Here is an 11,279-nt window from a genome sequence, read left to right as displayed (position 1 = left end):
AGAGTGTTTGAGACTGTTCTATCATGGGAGTGGTTACCTCCACCACTCACTGCGCAAGACCAGCTACTTGCCAGACTGGTGGTGGGGTAAATATAGGGCAGCACACATCCATACATAATAGTAGTAGTAAATAAATGTTTGCAATAACTCAAATTAACTTCCGCCCGTTATTATTCACGAATCAGGAAAATTATTTTTATAGATTTTTTATTAGTATATTATGGCCGCGATTAAGAAAAGGAAGTACAATGAAGACTACATTATGGTTTCACCATCATGGAAAAAAATGGGATTGATCATCCTCCATGCGTAGTACGCCATACAGTTCTCAGCAATGATGCCTTGAGACCTAGTCATCTTGAGTGACACTTGACAAAGAACCACAGAGCTTTGAAAGACAAACCAAAAGAGTTTTTTGCTGCTAAAATTCCAAATTTAAAACGCACAAAGCTGGACACTACTGGAGCTTTTCATCAAGCGTTGGCCAAAGTGGTAGAAGCATCTTATGAACGGTCATTGCTCATCGCTAAAGCCAAAAAAGCGCACATAATAGGAGAAACTCTTATGAAGCTTTGCTTGTTGAAAGCAGCTGATATTGTGCTTGGTGCTGAAAGCAAGAAAAAAATATTGGAAATTTCACTTTCCAACAATTCCATGAAACACCGCGTCAATGATATGGTGAAAGATCTAAAACTTCAAGTTGGGGAGGCAGTGAAAGTTTCTCCTTTTTTTGCAATTCAATGCAACGATACCACTGATGTAGCACAATGCTGTCAGTTGCTTGTGATATGTTCGATTAATTAATGATGGAACTGTGAAAGACGAACTGCTTTTTTCGAAGGAATTGATGACCATATCAAAGACTTCTGATGTTATGAAAACAGTTTCCGACTTTTTTGAAGAAAATGGACTTTCATGGGAAAAACTGGTTGGTGTATGCACAGACGGCGCTCCAGCGATGCTTGGCTCTCGCTCTGGATTTGTGACATTAGTGAAAGAAAAAAACCCAGCCGTAACCATGACTCACTGCGTCATACACAGACAAGTGTTAGCTGCTAAAACCCTTCCAGATGACCTATGTAACTCATTGAATTTGGCCATCAAAGTTGTTTAGTATGTGAAGAACAGCACTTTTTGCAGCTCTTTGTGTGGGTTTGGGAGCAGACCATAAAATTCTTTTGTTTCACATGGTGGTACATGGCTTTCCAAAGGGAACATGCTTTCGAGATTAATTGAACTGAAAGATGAAGTGGAAATTTTCCTCAAGCTACAGAAAAAAGAAGAGTTATATCGTGAGTTATATACAGACCAAACATTTCAACTTTCACTGGCATACCTCGTGGACATTTTTGAATCTTTGAACAATCTCAGTTTGAAGCTACGAGGAAACAATGCTGCAAACACTATAGCACACCACGATGCCATCAAAGCTTTTACAGGGGAAAAAATCAAGCTTTGGATGCCTAACTTTTCATCTTTTCCAACATTTTCATCACTCACTGAAAATGAAGGTTTCCAAGAACTTTGTAAAGAGGATGCGACGAACAAAATTGTGTCATCTGGACTGCCTTGCTGATGAATTCATCCGCTATTTTCCAGACAGCTTTTCTGGAAACCCCATTCATAAATTAGCATGTAGTCCATTCAACATTGATGTTGATTCATTGCCAGAAGTATTGCAAGAACAAGCACTCAAAATGAAATATGATTCAAGTGCGAAAGATATTTTAGAAAACTTAAGGCTGGAGGAATTTTGGATAAAATATTTTCCAATTTACCCGAAAGTTGGAGAAGAAGCGCTATGTATTATTCTTCCGTTTTCGTCGAAATACCTCTGTGAAAAAAGCTTTTCAAGTTTAGTCATAATAAAAACGAAACAAAGGAATCAACTGGATGTTGAAAATGATTTGCGTTGCGCACTTTCATCTTTCAAACCTAGGATTCCCCAACTCGTGAAAAAATGCAGCATCATCCTTCACATTAAATTTGTTTTGTTTATGCTATTTCTTATTTTAAATTACATTTTTATTAAATTTTTGTGCCAAGAAAAACTATGTGCTTATTTTTAATTTTAAATAAAAAAAATACCAAGTTTTTGTTTATTTTTAATTTTACATTATGAATTTAATTTGTTAAAAGGAGGTTGGATATGGTAAAGGAGAGGTGGGGAAGTGAGGGTTTCTCGAAAATTGAAAAGGGGGCGTGATGCTGAAAAGTTTGGGAACCAATGCTCTAATGCATTGTATTGGATCATTTTCCTTTGCCAGTTTCTTAGTGGTATAGAATTGTGTCTTCTGCTTTCTGTTAAAGTCTCTTCATTTTGTTGTTACCTCATCCTTCCAACCAATCCCTACCATATTTGACATTCTGTCTGACACCTAGATGGTCAACTCTGAGACTATTATTCATCTGTACAGCATGTAGCACAAAAGGGCCCTGGTCACTGAGCTGCTATGAGAATATAGATAATCATGCCTTCCATCCCAAAAAGGTTCCAAAGTATTACAAGTACACGATTCATTTCGCCCCTGGTAGAGATTCAGCCATATTATTCTAGAGTAAAGTCTAGTCACTGTTTAATAGTTCCCAACTGTCCCCAGTGCTGAGGGCAGGAAGTGAAGAAAAAAGTAATCAGTGAAAAGTGGAAGGATAATTTCTGAACATAAATTTCACCTTTACCTTCCTCCCTTCCCCCCCTTCCCCCCCCCAAAAAAAGAGCAGCATGGGCTTTCAATCTGAACTCATTCAGTTTAAGGAAAACAGACAAGAAGGAACAAAAATACTTCATGACAGAGCATATGACTCACTAACAGCAACCACACTGAGCCACCTCGGATAGGTGCCCACAAAGCAGACACACACTTCCCACATTTAGAGAATACAGTTCACAGGAAAAACTAGAATTTGGCCAGCACACTTATTTGATGTGAAAGGAGTGGTTGATAATTTTCTATTTAAGTTCACATCCTTGGGATGAACCCAAAAATTTAAGTCTTCAAAAAACAATATGTTTCCTCTCCTTTTCTGTCAAATCCTGGTAAACCTACAAGAGTTTAATGAAACCATAAATTCCTCCATGGACTCTATGAAAATTGAAAGGGTTCTCCTGAAACTTAGAGAGCTTTTTATGAATATAAGCCAAATCTGGAGTTTGTAACTCACTCATTTTATTTTAAGTTTTAATTGCCAAAATGCACAGATGGAGCCAACTCACAGATTTAATAGATTTTACAGACTTCTACTCTTGTGAAAGGCACCACAGAATCTTTATGATCACAAGTGGCTAGGGTATGGTTCTAACCCAGAAAGGTACCACTGCAGCAAAACACTTCCCTCCACAAAACCATAATGGAACAATGACTTGGGATGCCACTTTCTGAATCATTAAAGTCAGTGCTTTAATTTATCTTCATCTCCCATCCAAGCACTGAAGAGACCCAACTTTACTTTGCATGCGATATTTGACAGGGTAAAAACAAGAGGTAGTACAACCGAGGTAATGATAAGAGGGGGATGTGGGAACCAGGACAAAAAACACTTTCAGGAGGCACGACTAATTCTAAGATGCAAATTGAAAGACATTACCTGTAATTGGCCAATGTGCCCATACTTTTAAATTAATTTGAACAAAATTTAATGAACGGTGATTGGTTTTAGGTGTTGTAAATAAGCAACAAATCCTCTGCCTTAAGTGGAAACACAAACAATAATAGATCCTGTTTCCACTTCTTTGGAAAGAATATAGCCATGATTCAACTTAGCCTTGGTAATATTTGTTATGTTTATTCTCATATTCCTTGTCAAATTAAGGCAGGCTATTACCTCTGCTATTTAAGCAGGGGGGTGTTGGTGTGGTTTTGCCTAAGTTAAAAGTGTTTTGTCAAGAACAAATCATGCCAAACCAACCTAATTTCTTTATTTAAGAGGGTTACTAGCCTAGCGGGTAGGAGAAAAGCAGTAGACATGATAGAACTTGATTTCAGTAAGAGTTTTGACACAGTCCCGCATGACATTCTCATAAGCAAAGTAGGGAAATGCAGTCTAGACTAAACTACTATAAGGCGGATGCACAACTGACTGAAAGGCCACACTCAAAGAGTAGTTATCAGTGTTTTGCTGTCAAACAAAGGTGTATCCATTCGGGTCCCACAGGTCTTAGTCCTGGGTCTGGCGCTATTCAGTATTTTCATTAATTACTTGGGTAATGGACCAGAGAGTATGCTTATAAAATCTGCATATGACACCAACCTGGGAGGAGTTGCAAGCACTTTGGAAGACAGGCTTAAAATTCAAAACGACCTTAATAAATTAGAGAATTGGTCTGAATCCAACAAGATGAAATTCAAGACAAGTACAATGTATTTCACTTAGGAAGGAAAAATCAAATGCACAACTACAAAATGGGAAAAAACTGGCTAGGTAGTAGTACTGCTGAAAAAAATCCAGGCATTATAGTGGATCACAGATAGAATAAGAGTCAACAGTGTGATGCAGTTGTGAAAAAAGCTAATATCATTCAGAGGGGTATTAACAAGAGTGTCGTATGTAAGACATGGAAGTAACTGTCCTGTTCTACTCAGCACTGATGAAGCCTCAGCTGGAGTACTGTGTCGAGTTCTAGGCACCACATTTAAGGAAAGATGTGGACAAATTGGAAAGAGTCCAGAGGATATCAACAAAAATTATACAAGGTTTAGAAAAGTTGACCTATGAGGAAAGGTTAAAACAACTGAGCATGTTTAGTCTTGAGATAAGAAGATGACTGAGGGAGGATCTGATAAGAGTCTTCAAATACGTTATAAAGAGTACTGTGGTCAATTGTTCTCCATGTCCACTGAAGGTTGGACAAGAAATAATGAACTTAATCGGCAGCAAGGGAGATTTAGGTTAGATATGAGGAAAACTTTCCAATTATAAGGATAGTTAAATTCTGGAATAGGCTTTCAAGAGAGGTTGTGGAATCTCCATCACTGGGATTTTTCAAAAACAGGTTGGACAAACACCTGTCAGAGCTGGTCTAAGTTTACTAGGTGCTGACTCAACACAGGGGGCTGGACTTGACTTCTTGAGGTTCCTTCGAGCCCTCCATTTCTATGGTTGTTACAGTATTTTCCAGTCCTGTATTTTCTTTCATTCCTTTCGGCTGCCAGTGCCTAGAATTCTAATCCACAGATTTACTGATACATTGTTAAATATTATAACATCCTGTTTAAAGTTAAAGTTGGACAAGGTTAGAAGAAGCAAAGAATAGTGCATTCTACTCTCCATTGGGAGAGCCAGCTTTTTAACTAGACCAATCTCAAAGGTGGGAGGGAGGGAACTACTCTAGAGCTCAGGCAAGAGGCTCACTGACTTCAGGGAGTCCAATTTTGAGCAGTACTGAGTACCTGCCACCTGCAGTGAAGGCAATGAAAATCTTGACATTAAACTTCACTGGAAATATAATCAAGTCTATTTACCTAAATGCAAGCTGAAGGTACTTGACATTAAACTTCACTGGAAATATAATCAAGTCTATTTACCTAAATGCAAGCTGAAGGTACTTAGGAATTCTCTGCATATGGCCAAAGGGGAAGAGGCAGAATGAGTCTATATCCTGATGGCTAAGGCAAACACCTAAGGCAGGAGATGTAGATTGAAATTCCTCCTCTGAAGCAGGCAGATAAAATATTTGAAACCACATCTTCCAGGTGAGTGCCTTAGCCGCCAGGATCTGGAGTCATTCTCCCTCTCCCCCTTTGGCCCAATAAATATTCAAGTACACATACACAAAATGGAACAACTTCAGCAAGAGAGATTGAGAGCATAATAGCCTATAGCCTGCAGTTAGGATGCTCAGCTGGATGCCTTTTTATTCCGAATTCTCTTCCTATCCATATTCCTCCCTTTTATTTTACCCAAATCGACAACATGTTCAGGTCCTTCTTGGGGGTTGCTGGTAACAAACCCAGAATCTCCTTCCAAAGATAACAGCTGTCTATCAAAACAACTGATTTTAGATTTCTCAGCTTTAGAATATTACCATCAGGCAATAATTCTTAGCCAACCAGCAGAGTGGCTCATTCCCCTCATGCCACAGAGCTCTGAATTGGCTCCAGCTAGAAGCAGAATTGATTGCTCTTTTACCCCTTTCCAATGCACTGCACACTATGTCTACTAAATTTAAATATCACTCCCTTCTACATACTAAGGCTACTATCTGAGGCAACTCAAAACTGTGTATTGCAGGCAACGCCATCATTTGGCCAGATTGGATTAGGAAAGGAATTTTGACCACCATTCAGTTTATTGAAAGGTGATACTTTCCTCCCTTTTACAATATTAAAAAAGAGGTTCAATCTAGAGACTAAGAAGGAGTGGCAATCTATCCAATTTAAATATGCAGACTTCCCTCCGTTTGGCCCTGACACTTTCGCTACCCCGATCCACCTGCACTGCTTTCATTTCTCCAAATATTACCCAGATTGCCAAAACCTCTGGCAACACTATATGCACACTCGGCCAGCAAATTTGAACTAAACACGGATCCCCTAAAAAAGAAATGGGTTGAAGAACTAGGCCAATTATTGTCTGCTAACCAATGGAAACAAATTTTAGCCGATGCTCTGAACTGCTCCTGGGACCTCCGTTTAATTTAGCGGAAAAATCATATGGAGGATGCATTGGACTCCTCTCTGACTATTTAAAACAGGTGCCGCTAAGTGAGACCAGTGTTGGCACTGTGATTTGGCAGGTGCTAACTTAACCCATGTGCTGTGGGAATGCTGCTATGTGCATAGGTTTTGGGCAGAACTGGACTGCAGAGTTAATTTTTTCCTATCAAATAAAATTGTGTTACAAGCTAAACATGTAATTTTAAACCTAATGGATGTTAATTGGAAGCTGAAGAAAGTCTTTCAGCACTAGTAATTCTAAAAGACTAGTACTACAAAAATGGAAATTGAAAAAGTAACCAACAATTGAGGACTGGAGCATAATCATCATAAGCATGGCCACCCTGGAAAGAAGTGTATACTGGAACAAAAACACCTAAGAAAAATTCTCAGATATGAGATGCTTTCCTGGAAGTATCTGACTGCTCCTAGTAAGTTCATGGCCCATCCCCACCTCACCTCCTCCCTACCCACTTCTTTCCATTCCCATCTCTATTCCCCGCTCAGAATTTTGCTTCTATTCTTTATCATATTTTAATATTTTTTTCTTTAACTAGTTGGATTTTTATCAACAAAAATTGTTTGTTTGTAACTTGTGTAATGCAACTAATAGATTTATATTTTAACCATTTCCTATAATTAAATGTTTAAAGTGTGGCTAGGGATAGGTATCAAATGGTTCATATATCATGAGATGTTTACGTATATTTTGTCATGTCATAGATGTGTTTAAAAATTAATACAAAGTTAAGAAAAAAAAAGGATGTTCAGCTAGGAAATCCGATTTCAAGCCCCTGCTCCAAAGCAAGGACTCAGATATGCCATGTCCCAGGCAAGTGCCAAAATCACTAAGCTAAAGGTTGCAAGGGGGAACTTATATTTTTCTGCAGTTGGCCCTGGAAACTGTTTCCCAGACAAAACTAAATCAGGTCAAGTTCATGATTAGTTTCAGGTCAACCAAAAACCATATTTTTTGGTGAATAAACTATTAGTCCAAAAAAATTGTGTCCTGTTCCAACTATAATACTCTTTTGTCCTCTACCATTGGTGAAGTGGCCCCTACCGGTCCTCTTCACTACCTTGTTCTCACAGATCACACTGGTTTATGGATGATATGTGGCAAATCAAGCAAGAGTGCTGGTGGCAGAAGTCTTTTGTTGAGGCTGATCAGTTGCAGTATTTCATTTGTGTTTTTGTTGTTGGTTTGTTTTTTTTAAGTTATGTTGTGGGTGTGTGAGAGGCAAAGAAACAATGTTATCTTCCTACACCATAGCATTTGCAAAATCTTGGACATCAGATTTGTTTTGGACAGTAAATAGCCTGGTAAATCCAGAGTGTCTCAGTTTTACAGCTGGCCACTCCTGTTGTGAGGAAATTGATTTATTTGTGGTCAGGCTTCATCAGACTATGGATGGGCTGTCTGTTATTGTAGTGGCAGAGCAAAAAGTCTTGAGGGAAACAAGAGCCTCAGCTTCTCTGCTAAAGTTTCAGCCACGGATACTGTCAAGGTTCCTCCCCCACTCTGAACTCTAGGGTACAGATGTGGGGACCTGCATGAAAAACCTCCTAAGCTTATCTTTACCAGCTTAGGTCAAAACTTCCCCAAGGTACAAAATATTCCACCCGTTGTCCTTGGACTGGCCGCTACCACCACCAAACTAATACTGGTTACTGGGGAAGAGCTGTTTGGACGCGTCCTTCCCCCCAAAATACTTCCCAAAACCTTGCACCCCACTTCCTGGACAAGGTTTGGTAAAAAGCCTCACCAATTTGCCTAGGTGACTACAGACCCAGGCCCTTGGATCTTAAGAACAATGAACAATCCTCCCAACACTTGCACCCCCCCTTTCCTGGGAAATGTTGGATAAAAAGCCTCACCAATTTGCATAGGTGACCACAGACCCAAACCCTTGGATCTGAGAACAATGAAAAAGCATTCAGTTTCTTACAAGAAGACTTTTAATAAAAATAGAAGTAAATAGAAATGAAGAAATCCCCCCTGTAAAATCAGGATGGTAGATATCTTACAGGGTAATTAGATTCAAAAACATAGAGAACCCCTCAAGGCAAACCCTTAAGTTACAAAAAAGATACACAGACAGAAATAGTTATTCTATTCAGCACAATTCTTTTCTCAGCCATTTAAAGAAATCATAATCTAACACATACCTAGCTAGATTACTTACTAAAAGTTCTAAGACTCCATTCCTGGTCTATCCCCGACAAAGACAGACTATAGACAGACACACAGACCCTTTGTTTCTCCCCCTCCTCCCAGCTTTTGAAAGTATCTTGTCTCCTCATTGGTCATTTTGGTCATGTGCCAGCGAGGTTACCTTTAGCTTCTTAACCCTTTACAGGTGAGAGGAGCTTTCCCCTGGCCAGGAGGGATTTCAAAGGGGTTTACCCTTCCCTTTATATTTATGACAGATACTCACTGAGGTACTGGAAGTGTTGAGAAAACTTGGTCCACAACAGTCCTTTGGATCGAGGGTGAAAGCCACTAGGGAAAGTACTGAATCCTTTGCTTGTGGAAACTGTCAACACTTCTCAGTGGAGGACAAGCTGCTTATTGCTTTGAAGGAAGCATTAGTGCAGCCTTTGCTCCATAAGTCATCACTTGGCACTGACAGTCTATTGATCTAGCTATATCATGGCGTCTCGCCACAATCTTTGCCAAGAAGGGATAGCTCTCACAGTAGCTACATGCCTTTGGTCTTCCTGATCCTGACCAATCTGTGCATAGAGCTGGATTTGGAAGAGAGACCTCATTGGTTGAGGATCTCCTTGCAAGGGATGAAGATCAGGTGGTCCATGCTGGTATTTTTAGATGAGCTGCCTTTGATAGTTTATACGCTGAGTCACCTACAGGCCCTGGCTGGTGTGGAGGGCCCTCAGTGGCTTCAATCTTATCTCTCAGATCTCAACTGGTAGTTGTGGGCAGTTGTTCCTCTTCCTAAAGAGCTCTCAAAGACTGAGGTGCTGCGGGGTGTGTCACCCTGTTACTCATTCTGGTCAATGAATGTGTAGGGCTCACAGGTGTGTTAAATAGGAGGAATGAGGCCTAGTGTTTTTGGTAGGCTGATGACTCAGCTGTATGTCTGTCTCATCCAGCATGGATGATGCAGTTCAGCACATCAGACAGTTTCTAGCTGAGATTGTGGCATGGATTGGAGCAAGCTAATTGAAGGTCAATTTAGACATGAATGGAAATGGTGGCTGTGGGAAGCCGCTATAGGAAATGCAGAAGTAACCTCAGTCACTTTTCTACAGGGAGTACAGCTGCTACTAGTTACTAGGGTTCATAATTTGGAGAAGGGTGTATTTTAACACCCTCATTGCTGCTTGGCAAATCATACAACAGCAGTTGCCCAGTCAGCTTTTTACCACCTGCATCTGGCTAGAAGGGTGAGACCTCCTTTACCTAACACAAGACTCTGGAGTCATCCAATGAAATTAATAGGCAGCAGGTTTAAAACAAAATTAAAGTACGTCTTCACACAATGCACAGTCAACCCGTGGAACTTCTTGTGATGAGGTGTTGTGAAAGTCAAAGCCATAACTGGGTTCAAAAAAAGAAATAAATGAGTTCATTGAGGTCCATCAGTGATTATTAGCCAAGACAGTCAGGGACACAACCCCATGCTCTGGGTGTCCCTAAACCTCTGACTGTTATAAGCTGGGATGGGATGACAGGGGAAGGATCATTTAATAATTTCTCTCTTTTGTTCATTCCCTCTGAAGCATATGACACTGGCCACTGGGCTAGATGGACCATTGATCTGACCCATTATGGCCATGCTTATGTTCTTATAACCTATCCTTTCAGATGTGGACCTTGCCACTCTTATCTATGCCTTTTTTACCTCAAGATTAGACTCCTGCTATGCACTCTCCATAGGGCTACATCTTAAAACCATGCTGAGACTGAAACTGGTACAGAAAGCAGCAGTTCACTTACTAAATGGAAACACATGACACCAGTGCTCTGGGACCTGCACTGCCTGCCCATCAGTCTTCGGGTGGAGTTTAAGGTATTAGTTATGACATATAAAGCCCTGAACAGCCCAATACAAGGGAGCAGCACCTCATGCCATACTGCCATAGCTGTGGTCAGAGATGCTCGAACTGGATCCCCCTGTAAAAAAAAGGAAGGCCCATCCAACAGGGCACTCTCTGGAGCTTGCTTCCTCCTGAATTTGGTGGCCTTCCAGGCACTCTGCAAAAGACACCTGTTTGATAGGCTTTTTGGAGAGGGCAGAGAGTTATGCTTCCCAGAATTATTAAGGGGTGCAAAGGAGTTTCTATAAACGCCTGGCTCGTTCAGTTCCCACTGAGATAAATTATTTCAGTGTTGCTGGCATTGTGTTGCATTATTAATGTGTGTTAGGATGCCTAGAGCCTTGGACAGGCATCTTTTTATTATTTTAAATCTAAATAAATAGAGACGTAAACCAAGTCACCTGCTAACATTCAATTCCCAATGCATGTTGACGCCTTCCTTTTGAGTTTTTAGCAAAATACCTAATCTTCCTGGTAACCTAGATTTGATATTTTATGCAAAAAAATTCAAGAATAATTTTCAAGAATACAACTGGCTTGTCAGCTCCCTTCCTGGCAAGTACT

The 11,279-nt window shown here is 40.2% G+C and overlaps 1 pseudogene; it reads left to right on the top strand.

The window, feature by feature from the left end:
* The first annotated feature begins 220 nt into the window (after window positions 1-220).
* On the top strand, window positions 221-9,299 carry LOC140915191 (protein FAM200C-like; annotated as a pseudogene).
* The last annotated feature ends 1,980 nt before the right edge of the window (window positions 9,300-11,279 follow it).

The sequence above is a fragment of the Lepidochelys kempii genome, chromosome 7 (assembly GCF_965140285.1).
Source record: "Lepidochelys kempii isolate rLepKem1 chromosome 7, rLepKem1.hap1, whole genome shotgun sequence".
Lineage (NCBI taxonomy): Eukaryota > Metazoa > Chordata > Testudines > Cheloniidae > Lepidochelys > Lepidochelys kempii.
Note: the sequence above shows the minus strand (reverse complement) of the source record. Positions and strands in the feature narration are given on the sequence as shown.